The sequence below is a fragment of the Balaenoptera musculus genome, chromosome 14, assembly GCF_009873245.2.
Source record: "Balaenoptera musculus isolate JJ_BM4_2016_0621 chromosome 14, mBalMus1.pri.v3, whole genome shotgun sequence".
Lineage (NCBI taxonomy): Eukaryota > Metazoa > Chordata > Mammalia > Artiodactyla > Balaenopteridae > Balaenoptera > Balaenoptera musculus.
The window spans coordinates 48,975,264-49,002,510 of NC_045798.1; positions in this window are offsets into that span (position 1 = coordinate 48,975,264).

Here is a 27,247-nt window from a genome sequence, read left to right on the forward strand (position 1 = left end):
ATATATGCAAACTGTTTAGTCCATTGACCAGTGTATAATAAGTGCTTAATAAATGGTAATGATTTAAATTCAGTGAATGAGGGTTCATTAACAAATTATATATTCATGAATATAATACTTAACCTTTCCAAATCTCTCCATATCTCAGTTTTTCCTAATAGGAGAGTAAAATTAAATTTACCTAACTAAATTTTTATGAGCATGGAGGGACTGAATATACAAATGGATAATGACCAGATCACGTATAAAAATAGAATTCCAACCCACAGTCTCTGCACCAAACAGCATAGGAAGCCAAACCACAGCCTCTGTAATAAATCATCCCAGAACAGTCAGGGCTTTGTCAGTGACACCCAGCTCCCCTAATATTTGCCTGCACTTCTAACTTGGGCCCCACCAGAGAAAGCCAAATAAGCCCCTAAAACCAATCCCATAGGATGCCCCACTTCTAGTTAGCCTGCCTCCAGTTTCCCCATGTCAACAGCCTCCAGTCAGAGCATACCTGAAACTTTTATTTTTTCCACTATAAAACTTTCCCACTCCCCTGTCTGCCTTTGAGTCTCTGCCCTAAGCAATGATGGTGTCTGACTCCCTTGCTATAGCAAGCTCTAAATAAAAAGCTATCTCTGTTTCTTTTCGTTTGGGTGGTCTTTTTTCCACAACATTATAACTGAGGTTAACCTCAGTTCAGTGCCAATTTTAAAATGCCATATATATTTTATTAGTGTTATTATTGTGCAGAAAACAGACATCATGATCATTAAGGCTCATCCATGCAACCATCTACTTGTGGATGTACTACTTTTCCACCAGGTACATAATACAAATGCTTATGATCAATCCAATTTTCTCCCTACATCATTACCACAACACACATTCAACTACTTTGAGTATTTCAGGTGCTTAATCTCTCTGATTTTCCTTTCTGATCATACGTCCTACCTTTTCTGTTTTGTCTGGACCCTGGTGTCTAGCGTTTTAGCAATTCTCTAATGTTGCATTTTAGCAACATTCTCATATGCCTAGATAAGTCTGGGTAGACAAATATTGTTTGCTTTTTTTCCCAGAAAGGGGGCTCCTTTCTTTTGAGATACTGTTTTCCCACGCCATCTACATGGTTTGATAGATTGCTGTCAATCCTAGTAGCCCCATCCCCAACATGACTGCTCTAGGTATAGGCACATTGAACCAGCTGGGGTAAGGGAGAGTTGTACTAGGGCATTTCTAGATTTTTCTTGTTGGGTACAAGACTGAGGATTTGTTAGTCCAGAGCTCACCAATTTCCAATTTGTGAGATTTCCAGAGCTCTTGGAAGTCATGGTTCTAGCCTGGTGGAATAAGCCAGTGTGAGAATGAAGTCCGTATTTAAAAAGAAAAAGGAAAAAGAGTGTATGCAGATTATCATTCACTTCTCTAGGGAATAGAGAAGGAAGAACAAACTCTGAGGATGTAGTTACAGGTTAGTTGAGTCTGAGATTATGCTGAATCTTGGACAAGAGCAGAGGAGAGAAGGCAGGGTCGTGGATAAGAGCTATGGCAGTTACTACCATGATGGGACTTCACCGAGGGAGAAGGGGCAGATTAACTTCAAACTCATATTTTTAATAATTCTGAAAACTAGCCAGATATTGTTAATAAGGCTTCAGAATACAACAGTAAAATGAAAAGTATTATATATTCGAGATAAAAATGCACTAGTCTCACATACAAATGTCTAGGTGATAGTTCAACATAAACTAACAGCTGAAAATCCTTCAGATTGTTTGATGTGTCTGGCAATTAGCCATCCATTTGTCTCTGAGCTCCTAACTTTGGTAAATTTGCTATTGACATGGTAGGACCAAGAAAAATTACTGGGGTGGGGGGAGAATATCTCAAGAATGCTACATTTGGGTCAGGATGCCCAGACGGATCATGCAGTAGTAAGTAGGCCTGCGAAGCTACCAAGTCAACTCACATTTATTGAACAACCAATGAACGTCAAGAAAGAAACAATAGAAAATGCTTTGAATTGGGAGTCAGGAGACCCTTAGTCTTCCCGGTCTGAAGCTTGCAAATTCTTGACCTTGGTTAAGTCATGTAACAGCCTGAGCCTCATTTTCCTTATCTGCAGAAGGGAGGTGTTGTGGACCATCTCATTTGGGGTCTTGCAGAGCAAATAAAGAAATACAGAATCCCCAGCCTCTTGCCTAAGAAGACGTGCAATATTTGGGCCGACACTTGTAAGATGAAATATCAAAAGAAGACATATAAATAACAATTCAAAATAATAATACTCGGCCCCCACAAGGAGGTCTTATAAGCAAAATAAAAGGTAGAAATAATTATTTTAAAAGAAAAAGACCCTGGGGATGCAGTTTTAGACAACGTGACGTGGAGTACAACTGGGCGGCCGGTGGAGGGAGACCTCCCGTCCCCTCCCTGGGCCCTGGGGATTTTTCTCATACTCTCTGAGTGACAGCTTCGCCTCAGCCTCCAGGAAGGGACTGATAACTAAGGGATTGACCAAATGGGATATTAACCCAGGCGGAAGCGGCCCAGGGTACTCGGGTCTGTATGCTGCCCATGGGAGCCGTGCAAGCGGCTGGAGGGGTGGGCGCCCCAGACTCACCGGCTCCGCCTGCCCACCCCGCCGGCTCCGCGGCGCCGGCGGCCGAGGCCCTCAGTTCGGTTACTCGGTGTCCAGGCAACCGCGGCGGCAGCCGCCTGGGACCCCGGGCTCGCGCTCCCCGGGCCTCCCGGGCTGGTCCTGTGCCTGCCCCGCGTTTCCGCTGCAGACCGGTGCTCCTGGGGCTCTGAGCGCGCTAGGCCTTCTCGGTGCCGTCACCTCCCCGCTCTTTTTTATTTCCTTTCTAACCAGTTTAACCCCGCCAAACTCCTTTCCCTCCTTACTGAAGAGGGAGGGGTGGGGACGAGTGAACTGGAGTACTTATGATTAGAACCGGGATCAGACTTCTTTCATGTGAAGACAGTAGGACTTGTTTCTGCGCTCACAAATGGGAGGTTTCTGATATGCTACCCTCATTATCACCTCTTAAGAGGAATTCAAGGACTACAGGTGATAAGCTCCGCTTGGTTTGATTGTTGGTTCTAAGGTGACTTTGGTATTGAGAAATCTGAACAAGCTATGGGAGAGGATAGGAAAACTTTGCGTCTGTGGGTTGAGGTGGGGAAAATGATGAATTCAAGCCGTCTAACGGTTTACTTCTAATAAAAACAAATTTTCGAAGCATGGTTCATCTCACAAAATATCAGGTGCCACAAAATACATACCAAAACTTTGTTTCCACCTCAATGAATGTATACTGTGACCTGAAATAGAAGTGTCTTCCAAGAAAGAGTCTTGTGCATTAATTACAGTATGCTTACCTTCAGTATTTCTTGGATGAAATCAAACACTAAATGATAAACCGAAGATGGTTAAAAACATAGGATTAGGATAAAGATTAGTATCCTCATGCAGACAAATCATATTTCCAGGCAACAGTGGATACAGGCAAAGGCCTGCCAAGGTTAAGGAAGCAAAATCTACTATCTTAAGAGACAATTCAATTAGTAATCGTTTTTAATGGAGGGAAGCCCACAGGGCCATACCGGGAATAAGATCATTCCAGCCAAAGATGTAAAAGAGGAAGCAATAAGAAGCAACCTGGAGAGAGGTCTTAATCTTAAATTCATATATGCAGAAGCAGAGCTTTTTTTGTAATTAAAAATTAGATTCCAGAATGCACTCTCCAGTTTCCCATCTCCCTCCATTAATCATTTAAATTTGACATGTTAGCAATACAATGTTAAATTTAAACCAAATGAATCATTTGCATACCAGTAAATATATATTCATGAGGGTTCAAATCATCTAAGTGAGTATATTAAAACAAAGCAATACCTAGATTTGTCTCCCAAAACAAAACTTTACCTACTAGAAACTTCATTCTTGAAATTTTTCTCTTAGTTAATTAGAACTCAGTGATTGATAATTGCTATACATGCACCTATTGTGGTAGGCAGAATTCTAAAGTGAACCCCCAAGGACCCTAACTCCCTGGTATACATGCCTTGCATAATCCTCCGGACTATCAATAGGATGGATTTTATTCTGGTGATTAGCTTGTTACATGATACAATTGGCTTTAAAAAGGGAAATTATCCAGGGTGAGTTGGACTTAATTGGGTGAACCATTAAAAGGGATTGGCCTCTTCCTGGAGTCAGAGATTTGAAGCTTCAGAGAAGCATCTGACACAAGGGATATTCTTCAGTGTCAGCTTTGAAGATTGAGAAGCCATGTAGCAAGAAATGCAGGCAGTCTCTGGGAGTTGAGAGCGGCTCCAGCTGACAACCAGCAAGGAAATTGAGGACCTCAGTCCTGCAGTCTTCAAGGAACCGAATTTTACCAACAATCTGAATGGGCTTAGAAGAGGACACTCTGCTCCAAACGAAAGCACATCCTGCCAACACCTTGATTTTGGCCTTGTGAACCCTGAGCAGACAACCCAGTCAACGTCACCTGGATTTCTGACCTACAGAACTGTGAGCTAATAAATGGATGTTGTTTTAAGCTGCTACATTTGTGGCAATTTGTTATGTAGCAATAGAAAACTAACATACCTTTTAACTTACTTCAAATAAACAAAAGTAGCAATTTTTTAATAAAGATACAGGGGTATCTCAGGAAACTCAGGGCAGGATTGTAGGTGAAACTCAAATAGACCAGACTTAGACACTGCAAAATGAAATCAATACTAGATCTATTGTCATAAAGAACACAGTGGATAAGGTCATCTTATTAGCAAATAGGAAAACAGATTTCCTACAAAAATAGAACAGAAATAGCTGATTTTTCTGTAGCAACAATTAAAGTGAAAGGATAGAATGAAATATTAACCGTACATAGAGAAAATAATGATCAAATAAAAATACATTCCCTGCAAAACTATCATTCAAGAATGAGAAGAAGAACAACAACAACAAAACCCCATATTCTGAAGGAACAAAAACAAAGTTTACCATTGGCAGAGCTATACTGAGCTATGTACTTTAGGAAGAATGAAAATAGTAAAGCTATTGGAAAGATGTGTGGTTAAATCTAAACAATCTGCCTATATGAAAACAGTCGACCATCCACCTGTCTTCTAGTTGTTACTTGTCTTTCTCTTCTTAATTATCTCCTGTCCAATTTGTCCTTAAGACATGCATGCAACTGTTGTAATATATCTCCTGACAGTGCTAGACTATTTCAAGAATAAGATTTAACAACAGAGTGCTGTGGGCCTCTCCTTTCTTACTTATGCTGGAATTACTTAGAGCCACTTTTAGATTAACTAAATGCATACCACACCTGCCATAGAAAATTGGCTGAATACTCCTATTTATTAATAATAATGTTTTATTAAGATGGACCAGAAGGATCCTCAGTGGACAGTTGGAATTGGCATATAATTATATCTGGAAGAGTGGCTTGATATAAATTTTTCTAAATTAAAAATTATTGTCTTTGGTAGACATTCTCCAAATTTCAGTTTTCTTACATCAAATTATAATACTTCTTATAGCAACTTAGCTTATCTTTATGTTGTAACTCACACTAATGTACAAGGAGAAAATAAGACGTTCAAAAACAGCATTACTGATGTTTTTCCTTAATGGTATATGATTCAAAATATTTCAAGATCAGAACCATTTTGCTCTATCATCAATGCTATGGAATTCAGAGACAATCTTATACCTATTCATGTGCTAAAGATGACCATTTATGCTTTCTACATTAAATTTTCAACGATCCTAAATACTACACATTCTTACAGATATCTCTGTTGCCACCTTCTGTAAGTTGTAGTCATTTATCCAAGCAAGTGCCACTGAGTTTTCATCATAAGGTTACATCCACCTCATCTGCTTTTCATAAAGCATATGGATCTGCTTTCAATCCATATGCCATATAAAATAACTACAATCCAGTATTTCATCAGAGTAGATAACCTTAAATTCTCTCTGGGCAGTTTTATCAAAAGCTTGCCTAAAAGGACACTATATGCAGAATATTTGTTGTTTTAAAGATGTAAAGTTGTATGCCCTTTCTATATGCTTAAAGCTCTTTTCCTGAATCAGATGCAACCAACATCAAAATACCTATTTGAACATTATTAGCTTCCCACATAATAGGATCAGTTTTACTGTTACGTTACTCTTTCAGCTTTTATCCAAGGGACCTCTGATTAAAAAGACAAATGAAATGGACCACTGCATTAATGGTGGATGATAGTGTCCTTCATATCACTCAATGGACCCATACAAAATTCTGTGTAAGAAATTGGGGTGTGTGTGTGTGTGTGTGTGTGAGAGAGAGAGAGAGGGAGGGAGGGAGGGAAGGAGAGAAGTTGAGGAGATTGAGTATTAGGTGAGATCAAACAGGCAGTTAACTCAAGAAATCAGTGTAAACCATGTATAAATTATGAGATTTATACAGATATCTGAGTTTATCCTTTTATCTTGTCTGCCAGACACTAAGCTTAATTTTAGCAACCGTGTTAGCCCTTTGGTGTTTATTTTCTATTGCAATTAACATTGCATTTGTTTTCATTATATATTTTTGTTGTATAGGACCTTACATTTGTTGTGAGAAAAAGTGATTTATATAAACATAAATCAAAAGTGATTATGAAGAGTAATGCTCAATAAAGATATAACCTGTGAAATTCCTATCATTCAATAACCTATAAATATTAGTTTCTGCACTATTGGGGGAAAATAAGTTGCTATATTCTAAGACAGTCATGATGTCATCTGGTCCATGACACTGTCATAGCACATTTAGATATTGCCTATAAGACAGCATTGACTAAAGCAAAATCTAGTGCCTTAGAATTAATCTTGATAGTGAAAAGTAGCAGACTTGCAGTTTGCTAAAGACATAGTACTCACATCTCCAACCTAAGCAGTATAGTGAGGAATTATTCTGGTGGTTTTGGCATGTTACCTATGCCAGAATCCCTATCGCAAGTACCTGTGCAAAGCAGTCCTTTTAGTAGCAGTCACCATCTTAGATTTGATCATCTTTCCCTCTTTTGATTTTTCCTTTCCTCTTTCAAGGGGTAGAGTCCTAATCTTCTGGTGGGAAACTTTGTTCCATCGTCAAAGCAAGTCACTTAAAAATATAGGTGAATTGGATAAATAAATACATACATACATATATACATAACACAAGCAGGTCTCATTAAGTACCTTTCACTAAAAACACTTGTGAAAGGGTAAAAAAAGAATTTCCCATCTTTGCTCAAGCCTCTATCTATGATCAATGAGAAGGATCATTGATAATTTCTAAGTTTACTCATTTGTGTTTTGCTTTTCCTGAGAAAGTTCTGAATAATAAATTGTAATATTTATGCTATCATTTATTTATTGAACACCAGCACATGCCAGCCTGTGCACTTTCCTATACTCAGATCTACCTCTTGGATAGATATCATCCCCCCCCTTTTTTAAATTAAATTGTCATTTGGAATAAGTTAAATGACTGGCCCAGAGACCAGTCATTAGTAGAGTAATATTACTGGCCCAGTAATTAGTAGAGTAATATTCACACAAAATTGTGACTAAAATCTGTGCTCTTCACAACACACTACTCACAGAGCCTGTTTTCCAGGAAAATATAAAAGCTCATCCCCAAATAGGTGTTTAATTATTGTTTACTCTTCTTATTTCCTGTGAAACGTGAACCAGACAATACGGTCATGATAATCAAGAGCGACATGAGAATGAGAGTCAGAAAAGAACCTGTTTTCTTTAGTTGGGATCCTGTCAGGAAATAGATGGAACACTCAAGTAAGGACACAGAGGAAAACTTAATAAAGGCACTATTTACACAGTGCGCTACCCAGGAAGCAATATAGAATTAGTTGAAAGCAGTCTTAGATTAGTTGTAAACGTATACTGCAAACTCTATGGAAATCCCTAAAAAGATTCTTTAAGAAGTATGTTTGATATCATAAAAAAGGAGAGTGGAATAATACAAAATGCCCAATTAAAACCCCCAAAAAGGCAGAAACAAAGGGGAAGATGAAAAAAAAGAAACAAATTCAACAAATTGAAAACTGATACTACCTAACTTCAAGACTACTGTAAAACTGCAGTAATCAAGCAGTGTGGTTTTAGTGGAAGAATACACAAACCAATCAATGGAACAAAATAGAAAGCCCAGACATAGACCCAAACAAAGTCAATTAATCTTTTGCAAGTGAGCAAAGGCAATTCAATGGAGAAAGATAGTCTTTTCAACAAATGGTTCTGGAACTACTAGATATCCACAAGCAAAAAAAAAAAAAAAATCTCTACATCAATCTTAGACCCTTCACAAAAAAATTAGGTCGAAATTGATCATAAACCTAAATGTAGAATGCAAACCTTTAAAACTTCTAGAAAATAACACAGGAGAAAATCTAAGTATCTTTGGGTTTGGTGATGACTTTTTAGATAGGACACCAAAAAAGCACAATCCATGAAAGAAAAAATTGATAAATTGGACTTCATTAAAATTAAAACTACCTGCTCTTTGAAAGTTGCTGTTAAGAGAATGAAAAGTCAAGCCATAAACTGGGGGAAAATATTTTCAAAACATATATCTTATGAAGGACTTGTATCCAGAATATGTTTTAAAACTCTCAAAACTCAACAACAAGCAGCTCTTTTTTTTTTTTTTTTATGGCCCAAAGATCTGAACCTACACCTTACGATTCAGGTCTGATATTTGTGAAAAGAGGGTGGTAAGATGAGGCCCAGGCTATAGTGCAGTCCTAAGAATGTCTCACCCAAGCCAAGGGGGAGCTCCAGGGCAACACCTGTCCATTATAGGAGTCCTGTGTTGGGCAGCGATGGCCTGGTTCTGGTATCGCTGCCATGGTACCACTGTCGTACTCAGTCATTGACTGGATCCTGGGGAGAGCATGGCCTCAGTGTGAATGCTATGAGGCATCCCAAAGTTGCATCAGCAAGAGGCTGCCAGCTAATTACATTAACTACATTATATCCTTTCTCACAGGGACATCTGAGCTGGGCATTTCCATGGCTTTCAAAGCAATTTTGAGTAATTACTTGGTGTTCTAGTTCAGATGTACATCCCCAGAGAAGTCCATTTAACAATCCAGGAACAGTTACTCCAATAGGTAAGAATTTTCAGCAGAGTAGATCATGAACTTTGACAAAATGCAATATGAGCTCTAGTGCAGCTTCCCAGAGGCTCTGTAAAACATCTCAACTTGTAACAAACTGCCTTAATACTATTGCATTTACCAAGACAAAAGGCAAGAAGCAGGATAGTTTACACCCTGAAGATGCTGCACAGCACTTTACAACTCCAGGTGCAATTGGAAACTGACAGCATTAGGGTTACTGGTAAACAGGTCAAAGCAGCACACACAAAATTAGTATATGTTGCCTTCAATATCCAAAGAGGTCCACCAAGTGTTTTGCTTCTTTGATTAGTGATAAGAGGTGCCACCATTTGTATCTCTCTGTAGAAAGTATCTTGACATGCTTAAGACCACCAGACCCTAAGAAGCTTCATATTTGTGGCAAAACCCTGAGTATTTGCAAGATATCTTCCATTCTCTGGAATCCATGTGTTTTACTAAAGCATCTAGGGAAACTTCATTTTCTTAATCACCAGTAAAATTAGCCTTATTTCATTTACGCAAGGAAGTTGTATTATATGCTCTGAAATTCTCAAATGATAAAGGGTCCTCCAGACTACAGTAGGAAAGAGAGGTGAAGATTTGTCATATTGTTATGGCAGGAAGTGAAGGCACATTACTGTCTTCCAAATGAATCTAACTTGTTTCTGATTGTATCTGCTGATAGGTACCGAAAAAGGGGGCATTTGCTAAGCCTATAATTGTATAGCATGGACCAAGGGATCTGTTGATTTGCTGCATTAAAATATCACATCTGGAACCACAGTTGCAAATTACCAACTGAATTTTCAGCAATTCTACAATCATTCTCAAGACCCAAGTGACTTTTGCACCAAACAGGGAGGTAAAATGAGGATATGTTAGGAATCAGTATCTTGGTTTCTTCAAGTCTTCAATCATAGAACTACTTTGTGAAATTCCTCTGGAGATGTGGCATTATTACTTTTGGTTTATTTTCTTGCTGAGAGATAGGATTAGGTAAAGGGGCTTCCATTTGGCTTTTAGACCATAATAACTACCATTTCATGGGCCACAGTATCACTGCTGAGATTCTACTAAATGCTAAATATATCCCATTTGCACTATACATTTTTGGATTAGGGTAATAACCACGTGATTGATATATGGTCACAATGAAACTAGTGGAAGGAGAAAGGAGGCCAAGTTCCATGTATCACCTAGGATTTCTGTAGTCCTCACTCTGACTGTTATACTTTATGGCATTTTGGGTCTCCAGAGATAAGCATCATTTCAGAAGCGGGGCCTAGTAATGTACAGAAGTTCTGGGTAAATTCCTTAACCCAGTGCATGTGGTAATGACCATTGGTCCTTGTGTGCAAGGTTTAGAGAAAGAGTCAGTCTATACTAGCAATTGCTCAGTTAAGGTATTTTATTTCTGGGAACTGGCTGAGGTCTGAAAGTAGGTAAGAGTATATGAATCCCTTAAGAGACATGATTTTGGTTTTTGCCCAATAGATCTAGAGACTTTCTGCCTATATGTGTAAAAAAGCAACTTATAGGCTGCCCAACCGTTTTATTCCTAGAGACCCCCAAAACAACAGGACTGCAACACAGTTTCCTATGGGACACTTCATCTGATTGTCACTCTACCTGTGCTGTTCATTATGGTCATTGTTGTCACCTTTTATCTGACAGGAAAGTGCTATAAGCAAAGGAATGACTGACGTGAAGGGAGGTTCATGGAGACTGAGGATTCACCTGTGTCTGTCCGATGTTTTCCTTTTCACTGCTCAGTTAATCCTTTCTCCATCGATGCCCTTGGGTTAGCGTAAGAGCCCTGAAAGTGTCCTGCTCGTAATTGGTGCTGGATCTCTGCCTTCGTTAGAGTCAAGCCATGGGGCTTGATCCTTAGCCATATTTTCCCTGAGGCTTCAGGAGATGAGGAGTTCCTTGAAAGCTAACATAGAAGCTTTCTGATTTTCCACTCATGTTCTGAATTAGCATTCAAGGCCCTCAGTTTGTCATTTCTCTGTATATGCTATACAGGATCATATGAAAAGTCAAGTGATTACCTAGCCTTTATAATCATTATTGTTTCCACAGGACTAGTTAACAAGTCCAGTTTATCTCCCAACACCTTACTTTCCACATAGACTTCATCTTATGCTACCACTAGTAACAATTTGAATATCAATAATGCCATCCCATGACTCATATTACTGTTACATTTCTCTCTGGTGAGCAGTGTTCACTAGTGCTCCTTAGCTAGGTGAGAAAACCAATTTCAGAAGTTCAATTTGAAGTTCTACTTTCTGGGACCACAGTCACTTCTGCTATCAAATCCAGTTGATCCTTGAACAACTCAGAAGTCAGGGGTGCCAACCTTGGCAAAGTCAAAAATCCACTATAACTTCACAGTAGGCCCCTGTATCCATGGTCCCCGAATGCAGACTCAACCACCCTCAAATCGGATTGTGTAGTACTGTAGTGCCCTATATATTGAATAAAACCCATGGTGTTCAAAGGTCAATTCTACTGTAACAAAGTATGATCAGCAAAAAGAAGGCATTCTAAAATGGTAATGTGGAGAGCTAAATAAAGGGATAATTCACAACATGTAAGTAGGTTTAAGGGAAACCAAATTATTAGTGAAAATTCCTGGGAATAACAAAAAGGGGAGCTGTTACCACCACAGCCTGATGATGTAATGGGAAACAGAGGTTAGCAGAATGAAGAAAAATGGATATAATCCTAGAAGAGGACGTCTAACAAGAGTTCTGACCTTCAGCAACCTGGTAGGAGTGAAATGGGAGAATGATTAGCCTAGTAGTACTCTCTTCTTACCCTCCAGTCTCTCACTGGTGTCCCCATTAAGAGATAGAACCTAGAGAGCAAGGGTTCCCATGGACTTAATCCAAATAATTCAGCCTTCTAGTGCACAGAGTGGTAAATGGTACAGAAATGGATCCAAAGGAGCAAATAAGAAGTATCCAGCAGAGTTTTAAATGCTCTTATGATATCAAAGAAGGCACCCTGAACCCACATGACTCTATGTGAACCTAACCTCATGGGGGAAATAGCAGAAATTCCAAATATTTTGGATAAGGATCTAAAGCAGAAGGATACATGAGCCTCACTTTCTGGTTAAAGATGCCAAGCCTCAGAGAGAAGTCTCTAAAACCAGCATGGTTTAATGACAGTAAGTTGAAATTGTGACCGAGAAATGCCACACGGAGATAATCTGAGAAAGTCCCTTAACTTGCACGTGCTCAAGTCTCCTACAGCCATAGAAGAGGGAGAAAGCATAAATGAAATTTTCCTAACTCACCACCCTCCTCGAGAGGATTGTGGAATGTCTGAGATAGATGGAGGAATTGAAAAAGCCCTCCAAATAGTCATGAGAGTCCACAGCCAACCAATAAAAGGCACAGGGGGACATGGCTTCAGATGCCAGTGAGACAAAATGCTCACAATCAGAGACCTTAGAATGAGCCCTGTCTCAGTTTGGCAGCATAGGACAGGGGATATGCCACACCCATCATCGACAGTTGGACGAACCATCATGGGAAGAAGTTTTGGATGTCTCTGATTTGACTGATTACAATTGAAATGAAAAATAATGAGATGTCAGAGCTTACCTGAAACTGATTAGAGTCAATTATCAGCCATCAGTCAGAATACATATTCAAAAAACAGAGGTTGTTCAATAAACAAGTAAAAAGTTACATTTGCCCCTTGAATATCTGACTTGAGAAATCCTACCCCAAAACCTGTAAACACACACGTATATATAGTATATTCACATAATGTGCTGCACTAAGGGCAATTTGAGCAAAAGTTTAGATTAGGGGGAACAGAAATAATTTTCAATATCCATAATTCTGTTCTGATTACCAACAGGCATTTCAATGTATAATTTCAAAAAAATATTTTACCCAAATGGCACACTGGGTTGGTCAACACCATTCAGCCTAAGCTATGTAAATTTTCTCTTCAACACATATTTCTATAACTCAATATCATCAGGAAGTTATGTTTTTAAAGCAGCGATACATTTGCAGTTATTTTCTCTTACTTGAATGGGAGGTTAATCCTAATTGAGTGTACTTAAAATTTATAAATTTTACTAAAGGAATAGCACAGTTATTAGCCTTAATGAAGCCCCTGTGGTGTGTCAGCCCAACCAGTGACTATTTACCACATGTCTTATTTGGTCTTCAAATTCTTCCTCTGCCACAACATGCTATTGCTAAGCTAATTATAATCTAGAATTCCCATTAAGTTTATGTGCATGTGTTGCCTTGCAATCTTCAAAATTTAATCATGACTTCTGAAACAAAAATTTCCATTTTAAGAAAACTGTACTTTCCATTAGAGTTTAATAAATTAGAAATATAAAAGTAATGTTTTTTCCTGCTTTTCAAAATTTAACAGTGAAAATGTCTAACTAATGAAAAACCATTTATGCTTCAAATGAACACAACATATGCCAGGTTTCAGCCCCAAGACAGTTTTTATGACCAAGTCACCAGATCCTAAAAAAGAATTTTTTATGGTAGAAATGTCACTTCTTTAATATACACACAGTAATTTCAAGGCTTTTGTCACTAATTATTTTTTTTAATAATCTAGAGGCTCAAAAATGATTCTTGATTTTAATGCCATGCTGTCTGTTAAAATGTTCTTTTATACTTTCTATCTTATTAAATTTATCTGCTTCAAGATGTATTTTTCATTGAGAGATTTATACACCTAGCTAGAAACACACACTAACAAAAGTAGTGCTTCTAAGGCTACATGGTATACAGGCTTAATTCAGGAAACATTTACATCAGAAAGATTAAAATTCTCCTTAATTTATTATTAAAATTAAAGGATCTCTCCATTTACTTATTTAGTAAGTAGCTTGTATTTAGCTATTGTTCTTTTTGGCATTCTTAAATGCTTTGCTGCTCATCCCATTGATTTCCAACCTCATTTAGGAAGAAGAATGAAATATGGCAAACACTTATTACACTTACTGAATATTTATTACATACCAGACACTGGTCTAAATGCTTTACATTCATTAATTTATTTAATCATCACAGTGATTCTCTGGGGTACTTACTATTATAGGTGAATAAACAAAGGTAGACTTCCCCAAGATATCACAATATCAGTAGGTGATGGAGAAAGCAGTCAAATCCAGGCAGCTAAGTTACAGATATACTCTTAGCCACTTTGCTGCACCACCTCACATATGAGAAAACATAGGAAAATACAGACTGTTCACTCTAAAATCACTGTCTTTTATATTTTAAGTACAATTTTTGTAATCAAGTCCTATGACCTCCCTCACGTACCTCTACTTAGTTTCTACTGTAAGCTTGCATGTGTCTCCACTCCCACACACTTTCCATAGAAGCCTTTCCAGGATGGCTCAATTCTGCTTAGTAAGGGTCAAACCTGTTATTTCCCATAGAGTTTTAAACAATGGGAAATGAGAGCTCACTATTCCACTTAATACATGAGAAATAAGGAAGATTAATAGGGGGTTGTCAAAAATAGGCTGTGAAATCCAAACTTAAAAGGAACAAATAACTGAAGAGATTAAATGTTTGTATCACCTAGTATTGATCCTTCATATATCTCACTGGAAAATAAAGAATGTACCTAAGCAAATGTATGGGTATTACTATAGTCAGTTAGACTTAATTTTTCTGATTTAAAGATCCAGCATTCCTACCATGCCACAGAGCTTTAACTTACTCTCTTGAAATTATTAATGACAACAATAAGCATCCTCAAGCAATTCTTTTTAGTTAAAAGAATTTTAGCAATTATATTTAAGTTATTAGCATTGGTTTATGGCTAAATGTATTAGCTCATGAAATTACTTTAACTTTTAGGTCTAAAATTACTTCTTTTATTTAATATGCAGTTGAAAATGAGAAATGATTTTCCCAAAGTAGTCTGCATCAAAAGCTCTTTGTGAAAAAAAGTGTTTATTATAAGAAGAAACTATCCATGCATTGAGTCATTTATTCATTAATTCAACAAATGCTTATTGAGCACTTAGCTATTTGCCAAATATTTTTATTGCAGTGAACAAACCACACAAAGGTCCTGCCCTGATGGAGCTTACATTTTACTGCAGGAGACAGTCAATTACTCCATGCACAAATGAATACATATAAAGTCAGGAGCTGAAAGAAAGTTAAGAAAGGTTAAGTGGATAGAGTAATGAGGGTGGGTGTTATTGAGATGTATTATACAGGAAGGCCTTTTGGGGAAGTTGTCATTTGAAAAGAGGCTGAATGAAGTGAGGAAATAAATCATGAATAAGTACTTGGAAGAGTATCGTTGACTGAGGGAACCACATATTCCAAGTCTCAGAGGCAAGAAAATGAGGTGTTTCTGCTATTTTTACTGTATTTATACTAGTGGTGAAGGGTAGAATTGCTTTCTGCAAAAATATGGCCTTAAAGGGGAATTAAGATTAAGAGCAGATCATGCAAAATCTATACAAATGTGAAATCAGAGAATGTAGAAGTCATTGGTACCACAAACTGGGTCACTCAGGCAGGTAGCTAAGTTTGAATGAAGGCAACCATACTGAATATTTAAAGTTCGCAAAAGCAGTAGGTTGAAAATCAGTTGGCAATGCTTAATATCGGAACAGGGCTGTCAAGAGCTGAGAGAGTGCAGAAGACAATAAGTTTCTAAGAGCATGGGCCAGTCATTCGATGGGCTTGAGAGACAGTCCAACCCACATAGCTGAGAGCTACCCAAGGGTGGGGGTGCATCTGGCTAGGTGAGGGATGCTGGGAAAGGAGCCTTTTTCTTTCTTAGAGTAGGTTCTTACCCCTAATGTACCAGCTGAGCAAAGCAAAGCTTTCTCTCCTGCTGAAGTAACCTCTCGATATTTTGGCTCCCTTTGGCTAGGAAAAATCACACATAGACCCAGTGCATTGTGCTGGCTTCATTACCCTGTTCACCAATAAAATAGAAGCTAATATGCATTGCTAACACATGTAGAGAAAAGACAAAATTTGATGTATTATTGGAAGAAAAATTAGGGCAGTGTGTCCAGAAGTCGGTGAGTGAGCAGGAGTTCTAGGAAATAACATCAAATAAGTAGTTAAGTAGCCAGGACCAAATCCTATAGAGCTTAGAAGGGCAGACAGATCCTAATCATACAGACCTTAGGACTTCGGATTTTTGTGTAAGTGTGATAAGAAGCAATTGGAAGGTTATGAGCAGGGGAGTAAAGTAATCTGTCTTCCATTTTAGAAGGAACATTTTGGCAGTTGTGTGGAGAATAGATCTAGGGAACAAAAAGGGAAAACTGAAAATGAGTTAAGTAGCTATCCAGGTAAGAGATTATGGAGAATTAAACATCATTGAGCCATGGTGATTGTAATAAATGGTCAGATTGTGAATATGTTTTTAAAGATAAAGCCAACAGGATTTTCTGATGGACTAGATGTAGTTTCTGAGAAGAAGAGAGAAGTCAATAGATTACAAGGTATTTTTGCCTAATCCAACTGAATATAGGTCCCATTTACTGAGATGGTAGACACAGGGAAAGGAGTAATTTTAACAGGGGTCAAAAAGGAATCAACAGTCTCATTTTAGACATATTAAGGTTAAATACCTAATAGAAATCCAAGAAGGGATGTGAAGTCCCAAATGAAGAAGAAAGGTAGGCCTAAAACTATAAATAATTGCATTATGATCATATGTATAGCATTTGAAAGCATGGGACTGCATGAGATCACCTAGGGAGTAAGTATAAATACAGAAGATGTCTGAATGTGATTCCTGGGTCAAACAGACATTAATAAAAAAATAATAAAACTTGATAAGGGTGCTGCAAAAAGCCTGAGAATGAGTGAAAAGTGAGGCAAAGGACACTCGGGAAAACTGAAGTAAAGAAAAGGTTTTTAAGAAGGGAGAAGTGATCAACTGTGTCAAATGCTTTCATTATGCCACGTGAGACTGACACTCTGTGACTTGGGGATGTGCAGGTCCTTGACCTGCATGGTTTCAGTGAGGCAGTAGAGTGCATTGAGGACAGAACAGGAGAAGAAGAAATGGAGTTGGCCAGTATAGACAACCATTGTGAGGTGTGTGATGTAAAGCCAAATTAAAGTGTGAACTGTGGCTGAAGGGAGATGTGAGATAAAGGAGGGTTTTAGTAAGATGGAAAATTTTACAGCATGTATATGTGGTAATGGAAATAGTCCAGCATAGAGAGCACTTAAAATGCAAGAGAGGAAGGAAATGAATGGGATGGAGAAAAAATAAAGAACTAGGGTAAAATGCATGATATATTTACATTTAGAGAACTACTAGGCTAAAACCGAGACTGTAAAAAGAGAAAAAATATTTAAATATTGCTGGTCTCATAGACAAGCTAGATATCCCTTAGGACATGGAACAAAACAGAAATACAAAATGTTTCTAGGAGCAGAAGGTGTAAGCTTCCTGGGCTCCAGAAACCAACAGAAGCACCTGGAAATTAAATTATATTAATTAATAATAGGGACTAAAAGTGCTCTTTAAGAGTCAGTGACCAGGACGTCCCTGGTGGTCCAGTGGTTAGGACTCCATGCTTCCACTTCCAAGGGGCGCAGGTTCGATCCCTGGTCCTGGTTGGGGATCTAAGATCCCACATGCCAAGAGGTGAGGAAGAGTCAGTGACCCTGAAACTAGAGATTATCATACTACGTGAAGTAAGTCAGAAAAAGAAAGACAAATACCATATGATATCACTTATATGTGGAATCTAAAATATGACACAAATGAACGTATCTACGAAGCAGAAACAAACTTATAGAGAACAGACGTGTGGTTGCCCAGGGGGAGGGGGAATGGGGGATGGGGGAGAGACGGACTGGGAGTTTAGGGTTACTAGATGCAAACTATTACATTTAGAATGAATGGACAACAAGGTCCTACTGTATAGCACAGGGAACTATATTCAGTGTCCTGGGATAAACCGTAATGGAAAAGGATATAAAAAAGAACATATATATATATATATGTATATATATATATATTTATAACTGAGTCACTTTGCTGTACAGCAGAAATTAACACAACATTGTAAATCACCTGTACTTCAATTTAAAAAAAAGAGTGTCCAGAGCCAAGCTTACTTCTAAAACGCTGCCTACCACCTGTCCAACTTTTGAGCAGGTGCTGAAAAAAAAAAAAAGCTGTTGACCACTGGTTGGGTCTATGGCTTATATGAAACTGTTTTGAGAGAGAATGAGGGGACGTAAGTGTGACCACTTGCCCAGAAATTGAACCAAGACACCTTTTAGCTTGGAGACGCTCCTGAAGGTATCTGCAGTGTTGTCATGCAACATAAAGCCTGAAGTGGCAATAGAAGAAGTTAGATAGATTGATCCTCAACTGCCAGGAGAGAGAGAGGAGTATGTGAACATTTCATTAAAAAAAAATCTGCAAATCAAAACTACAAAACACATAAGAAAAATAACAATAAGAAAAAAACAACAATCAACAGTTTGGAAGTGCCTTTATTTCAGGTGACATTAAAAAATTAGAATGGTTTGGGCAAATACTTCAAATATTTTAGAATCCTAAATGATATTCAGCAAATATCTGTGAAATTCCTATTCAGTGGCAGACACAATCCTAGGTGCTTGGAATAGAGCAGATAAAACAAGACACACAAAAATCATTACCTTCATGGAGCGTACATTTCAGTGGGTAAGAATAATTGAAGAAATAATACCCATAAAAGTAGGCAAGAAACTCTGAAATAGATTAAAAAGGAATGAGTCTATAAGATTATTTAATCGAAGTACTGGAAATAAGAAGATAGTCATTAGCATTTTTTAAATGCAAAAAGAAATAAACTCTAGATTGGAAACTTTAAAAGAATCAATATATTGGAAAACCAAGAACGCATGCAGAAATGCAACATCATTTAAAAATACGAAGTCAGTTAAGAGATTTAGCATAACGAGATTTGGAAGAAAAATAGAGGAATTAGTGAGAAAGCAATATTTTGAGAGGTAAAGGTAAAGAATTTTGTAGGAATAAATAAATGAATTAGTATTCCAGAAGGACTCTGAGAGCTAAGCAGGAGTAATAAAAATAAATCAACATATAGATACATTATAGCATGATTGCAAAATCTCAAAGATAGAAGAATCTTAAAAGCCACCTGCTGAAAAAAACTGATGACTTACAAAGGAACAATAATTATACCTACAGCAGTTTTCTTATCAGCTCAATCATGCCAGGAAAAAATGGAATAATGTATGCAAATTGTCAACCTAAATCTAAAATTTGATACCCTACTAATTATTACTGTAGAAGGAGGGCAAATTAAATCACTTTATGTTGAAAAAGGTTAAGATAACTTGCCAGTATTGGGCACACAATAAAATCTATAAAGCCTGAACTTCAGCAAGAAGAAAATCCAATACAGGATGAAGGAATGGGATAAAAAGATATCGTTGATTCTCATTCACAATAGTTATAGTCTAGAAAGTCACTGGGAACACTCAATTCGTGAGTACTGAACCATTGCTCCTAGGGGAAATACACATATCTCTCACATAGATTATAATCTTAAATCCTAAAAATCACTCATTCCGGTCCATTCTATTTTCTTTATTTTACAAAAAAGAAAACAAAGTTCAAAAGTTTTAAGTGACTTGCCTGAGGCCACTGCCTCTGTCAGGTGCCAGACTGGGGACTTAAACACCATCCAACCTGCTCGGAGCCAGAGCTTCCTGCCCTATGCTGCACTGCCCCCTACTCCCTTAATCCTCTGGTCATCTTTGCAGGAGAGCTGAAGCAAGAATGCAGAGCCCAGCCTTGTGTGACCTCAGCTACAAATATGTGTATTGGTGGACTCAAATTTCTCACCACTAAGTGCACGTCCACAAATAATCATGAAAGCCAAGGGTATGGATTTTGGGGTTACAAATAAATTTTAATGAGTAGGCAAATATGGAATCTGGAAACAATGAAGATGGACTGTATATCTATATATATAGTCAATTACATCAGTATATTTTACTATTCCTTGAAAAACAAATATGTGGTTTATTTTGTTCTTGGAAAACATAAGCCTAAAATTTCAGGCAGAAAAACAAAATAGAGGGACATGGTTCATAAAATAAGTAGATCATGTTAAGTTCTGTATCTCGGTGAAAAAGAGATATTAAATTGCACAGAAAAGAGTTATCATAGTTAAGTCTGAGACTGCTATTCTTAGATACTTGCAAGGTTTACCCTTGGCTGACGTCGAGGAACTACTGTTTTAGGAGGGTTCCCACCATTCCCTAAATGATATGGTGGCTCACTGGGCCCAAAGTTTTTGTGCAGACAAGGCGGTTTATACTAAACATTTGCTTTCTTTGTGGGAATCTGGAACTTTGATGCATGCTAGGCATAAGGAACTGAATCCGAAATACCTGGGCATTGAGTTTCTAATGAGTAGACAACATTTCACTCCTGTTGTTAGAACTCATTGCTGGAGGAATTAAGTGATCCTTCGTGACTCCACTGGGAGAGGGCTCTTGGATGCTTGTGCCTGGTTTCCTGCAGACTTCACCCTACAGCCTTTTCCCTGTGCCAATTCTGCTTTGTATCCTTTTGCTGTAATGTCAATAAACCGCAACCATGAGATGACTATATGATGAGTCCTTCTGGTGGATTGCTGAATCTGCAGGTGGTCTCGAGGACCACCACACACAAATGAATTTGGATATTTTAAGAAACATTTATTTATTGAAATTGTGTAGCCTTGGGGAGTGTTATGTCCAGCCACAATGGCATATCTACACTAAAGGAATTTCCTTCCCACCATATACAACTGTAAACTGAACAAAATATATAAAGCATCTCACTTTTTGAGCATTAGAAAACAGGCAAAGCAGGATCATAATTCATGAAAGAAGGAAGAAATAGGAGGCGAACTGCACATTTGCCCAGTTCTCTGCCTAAGAGATCTTTCCTTCTAGTGGTACAGGGGTCAGAAGCTCAAGTGCGGTTGGGCTGAGAAACAAGAACTTGTTCAAGGCTACTGAGCAGTTAAATCTGCTGATCAAGGTAATAGAAAACAAAAAGCTGCATGAAGTGGGCAGAAGTCTGTACTTCCACCAGGGTATTGATAGGTGTTGGAGGTACTGGGAAAATCCATCGAGAGAGATTATTGTAATGTAACAGACCAAGAAGACTCACTGCCAAACACAGAAGTCATTATTCAGAGTTCGTAGAGTAGAGATACTAGTGGTCCCTAAGCAGTAAGGGCTTAGCCAGGGAAGAATTAGGAAAACTATAGGGTGGAAGCAAGAGAGTAAAGAATGAACCTTGATAGACCGTGATAGAGAGTTCCTAGATATTAAAAATGTTTATTTTGAAGGACAAGTAGTACCTGTCATTCAAAGGGAGAATAACCTTTAGTTGATTCGTGGGGAAGCTAATACATTGATTTCATTTTCTATAAGTCTTCATGCTCTGACACTAATGTTTACATCTCGTGTTTTATGGTTTTTCCTTTATTGTCTCTTTACTATGTTATCCATCCATGCAACATATTATATTAACATTATTAATTAATTAATTAATATTGAAAATATACCATGAAGTTATGAGCTTAAGTGAAGCAACTCCTGTGTATCCCCCCAGCCTCCCTCTTGAACTCAGATCCAAACTAATACTCTATCTCCACAAACTCATAAGTTGAATATATTCAAAACACATTGAGCATCTTTCCTAAACCTGATATTCCTCTGCTTCCTTTTGTGATTAATACAAATTAATATTCATAGTACATACAGCTCAAGGCCTTGGAGTCACGTTTGAAGACACCAAAAAGAGTCAAAATCTAAAAGACTTGGAGCCACTTTTGAAGACTTCTTGCTTCATCACCTCCCACCCTACCCCGCTCAGCATCCAATTGGTTGCCAAGTCATGTAGATGCCATTCCATACTCCATAATCCTGACAGATTAATGTTCCCAAAGCACAGCTCTAACCACATCATCTCCCTGCTCCCAAACCACTCCTCACCTAGTGCACATTACTTTAATTGAAGAGGAGCTTTGAAAAAATAAATAGCCTTATATAGTAAATTTATAATCCTAAATATAGCGAAGGTAGTAATGCTGCAAGAACCTTGAATTATCACAGCACTTTAGGTTCAGGAAAGCACTGAGTACTATTAACCCACTAATGAAGTACAGTAGACAAATTCAGTTACAGCACAAAATGGCAGTAGTATAAATAATGGCAGGCTATTTAAAATGTAATAGTAAATTTTGCTCCCAGCAGACTTTGGTTTCTGGTTGTCTGTTCTCAAAATCATCAAAGATATATGCAAATTGTTTGTGTATGCCTCTGTGTGTGCATGTGTGTGTGGAGAAAAAGAGAAAGAGAAAGAATTTCATTTATTTTTAGTAATCTATTCTGTTCACAGCAACGCTCACTAACAAAAATACTTTGATTTAAGAGGACAAAGCATATATCACCAGGCAAATCCATTTGGGATAAAAGGGTTTTTCTGTGTATGATAAAAACGTTAATTCACCAGAAATATAATATATATTTTTAATATTACAGTTGTAAAGTCACCCTTCATTAGTGTTCCATGTTAAATAAAAAGAGAGGGAGAGGAAAATGAGATAGAAAAATAGCTGCATTTCTATTTAACTTTTTGGAACAATGTAAAGAAATAGAAATCTCTTTAAGAGCAAGTCATACTTGGATAGGTGCTAATTCCCGTCATGGTGTTCAGGTTAGCTGAGCACTCCACACCACTCAACAACCATTTCATTTATCCATTTTTAGCTCCCTTTCTCATGCACATCACCACTACTCACCTAAAGTCACCTACATAACTTGTTATTCCTTACCTTCCGTAGTAATTAATTGAAATAAAAAGTGAGATTGCCAGCACATTCTCAAATTTCTGCCATTTCTTCCAGAAAATTGTCCACACACACACTTCTCCTTCTCTTCCTTCCTATGTATGACCATGAGTATTCTTCCTATTCTAGAGCAATTCCTCCAGTTGGGTTTTCTTTTATTTTTGTAAATAATTTTATTCTTATGGAAAAAGTAATACATACATGTCTTAAAATAAAATTTTAAAACTATACTGTAAAAATAACATCAACGTAAAACAATCTTCTTACACCAAATCCTAGTGCCCCTTCCCTAATAAGGTCTTGGAAGACTTCAAGAAATTTAGTAACTTTTTACACAAGTGAGGGCATGCCTTTGTGTGGCTTTTGATGCAATATGCTCAATTCTTCTTATGTCTTCGGCCTCTGCATGCTTTTTTTGCTTCATAGCCTCCTCTACTTGACCCTTAAGTTTTTGTTTTACATTTCTGTTCTGCCATTACCACTCCTTCCAAAGTGCAGACTCTCACTGAAATATATACATTATATATACTTTAACAATTATCTATTGTTTGACATTTACAAACTTCTGTCTTTAAGCAAATTTGAACTTGTATAAAAGTAGCAAATATAGCTCTTATGGGACATGTACACTTATGATACTTAAGTATTCAAACTCATCCCTTCCAAAGCTGAACTCATCTTTAAGAAATGCCTGAACTTTTAAAAGTCACAGCTGTTGCTAGCCTGGCCTAATGATTTTTGGCAATATGGTCTCTTCAAAAAAGTATTAGGTTTTTATTTTATTTGTGCCTTGTCATTTTTAAGTACCTACAAACATGGTCTAAACATAGTCAATAAACCTGAAGAATCTAATCTTTAATCAGCAGACCATTATAACTATCTGTAATCTGCTTCATTTGCTTAATGGCCATTAACTAGATGCACTTTTAAAGTGTAGTATTTAGTGGGAAGGCAATACTTTAATCTCATTTTTTGCTACTTGGGACCCCAATCTAATATTCTGCTAAGGCTGAGACTTTGCTACCTCTGATAGTATCAATTTCTGCCTGGAGTAGAAAATGTGGTTGTTGTTTGTTGTTTTCCCCAACATTTACGGTTTCAATTTACATACTCAAGAAACTAAAAAAGGCTTTATTTTCTGACCTTCCTGTTTTCCAACAGGCTGGACAGGTTACCTATGTCCTGAGTTTATCCACTTATAGGGCATTGCTAAAAATCATTAAGAGATAACCATTACCTGCCAGTCTCTTGAATTTTTCCATAATTAAACTAATGAGGCATAATAAGCTTCACCCAGCACCAACTTCACTTGACTTAGAAAAAAGATAAAGGACAGGAAATGGTCGAGCATGCACAGCAAGAACAGAGCAGAAGTCTCATGACACCCAGACGTAGCTTCCAGTTTCCCAGGCATTTCTCCTCAGCTGTATTGCACTAGTCCCAATTATCTGGGCAGCTTTATCTCATCAGTACCACTGATCATTAACCTCAATGAAGAAGTAAAAAAGCGTGTTCTAATATACAGAACTTAACCTAGGAGTCTTATCTTGGATCAAGTATAGGTAATCTACTAACAATACCTTTAGCTGATGTTGCAAGAGAATTTGCCAGGAGTCATCAGATGAAACTTGAGGAAAGGCTGTAGAGCCAGCCATGAACTTTCCTCTTCACTGTTTCTCTTAACTCCCTAGTCCAGTTTAGCACACATGCCCAGCGTCCAATATAGTTAGATCAAAATACTGTAAAAGGATCACACATTTTTGAGTTTAAAATAACTGTGTCTGCCCACTTTACTGTCACTTTCTGTCAGTCAAAACCATATTTATTCTGTGTTTGATTTTTCAGTACTTTCCAAATTTTCTGCCATGAAAAATATCACCATGAAAATATATTTTAATAGAATTATATAGAATTTTTTAGACAAATTTTTGAAAATGCCATGAATTCATTGGATTTCGAGATAAGAGATAAAGAGATATGTAGAACGACAAGCTTAATGAGAAGCTGTATGTTTCTCCTGTATATCTGTATCCTCTGTATGTATACAGAGTAAATATGCGTGTATACATACATACAAAGAAAAATAGTTTCTCATTAAATATATATTTAATATCTGTAAATATGTATGTATAAGTACATATATTTCTCTCAATTTTCAACATAATTACAACTCGAAATAATCTGACTTTCTGCCCTTTATTAAAACCAAACTTAATTCTCATTCCCCAGATTTTATTTCTTTAATTGCCAGAATTATGACCTAATAATTGTTTTTATACTCACATAAAGTATCTGTTATCTTTTTTCATTCTGATGTAACAGTATACTATTTTTCTTTTTCCTACTCCATTGAAATTATCATTGAGCTGTTCTTATTAATTAGCTAATGACATTTGTGATTGGTTCATAAACATGTATTTTTCTTTCACTGTAGATGAAAGACACTGACACTTGCTTGTATGAGCTAGGAGTTGATGTGAGAAGTATACCAAAACTTAGAATGTAGAGGCATACATGGATAAATGGGAGGGGCATGTGCATCTAACTAGGACTGGATAGAGAGTGATTCTAGAAGGAGGAGGGAGGTATAGTAAGAAGAGTGATCTCTGATGTGATGCTTAGAATTTTATTAAGCAAAATTTCTGCTGGGTCCATTATAATAAAGATAACTGTCAATATTATTCTATATTGAAAGATTCTTAAATTCCATCTTAGATTGAGAGAGAGAAATACCACTTGCATAGCACTTCTAACTTCTGTCAACAAAGGTACTAAAGTCTAGGTGCTTTGCTTTAGCTGGTTATGACCAAAATAAGCCCAAGAATAAAGCACTTTTTGAACTTCATGAGTTTTCAGTTTTGATTACATCAAAACATTAAAATAGTTCAGCCTTAGACAGATTCCTAGTTTTTGGAATGATGACCAAATTTGCAACAAGCAGTGATTAAATTATGCTCTTTTATTTTACTTTGAATGTTAATACTATAATTTGGTTTCAAGTAAGATTCCAGTTTATTCAGATAGTATTTAATGAGAAGGATGAAAAAGAACTGGAGGCTATATTCTCTGCATCAATAGAAAAAAATGAGTTGTTTTTACAGCCAAATCACAAAGACACTATGTGGGTTACAAAGAAAAGCTCCTATGCTTAGCATAGAAAATATTGTTTTGTAGTTAATTTGTTTACCTTTCAACTTTCTACCCATATATTGAATAAGAAATCCAAAATCTAAAATATGATCTGAGATGGAGCATGTAGAGCATAATTTAATTGTTGAATGATTTCACTGTTGAAAGTTTATGATTGGGCTACAAGGAGGCATTTTTATTCTAGGTTGCTGCTTTTTTGCCTGCATTCTACAGTTAATTGCAAACATCTCAATTGGGCTTAAATTTGCACCAACAGAACCTTTTTATAGGAGAAAGGAAGAAAATTCCCTTGGCTGGCTCAAAATGTCACAGAACTCTGGCATTTAACATCTAGACTATGGCTAAACAAACTCACATAGAGAAAGCAACCAAAGAAAAAGCTTATCAGAAGTTGTAAATTGTGTCAAGATAAATCTTTGAATGTTGGCACCTTTCCCCATCTGTTTTAATCACTTGGAAACGTTTTTGTAGGTGTGAGTGACCTTGATGAATTAGATCTTGAAGATAAGAAGTCTGTGAAGTTTTTTTCTCTTAGACAGCAATTTTCATATTAACACAAGTGTGACCTATTTAAAGAGGAACAAGTTAGTAAGGAAAAGAAGACTATAATTCAAATAAGTTACCTAAAATCTTTAGTTTAAAACAAACTTTGTGAAATATCCTTAGTAACTCTTGAAGATGAAGTATTTTCTTTTTCTTTTTCAACTGGGTTCCCGTTTTTAGAAGGGAAAAACAGGACGCTGAATAAGATTTAAATATCGGATAAACAAGGGATACGTTTTTAACATAAGTGTGTCCAGGGCAATATTTGGGAGATACTTACTAAAATGTTACTTGTTGTTTATCTGAAATTTAAATTTAACTGGTGTCCTTTATTTTACTGACAACTCTATTTTTAGGGAGCAAAAAAAAATCATAACCCCTTTTATTTTGGTTGTATATGTACTTAAAACCATAAATATTATAATCTTATATACATTGCCCTCATTTTTTTTTTAATTAATTAATTTATTTATTTATGGCTGTGTTCGGTCTTCGTTTCTGTGCTAGGGC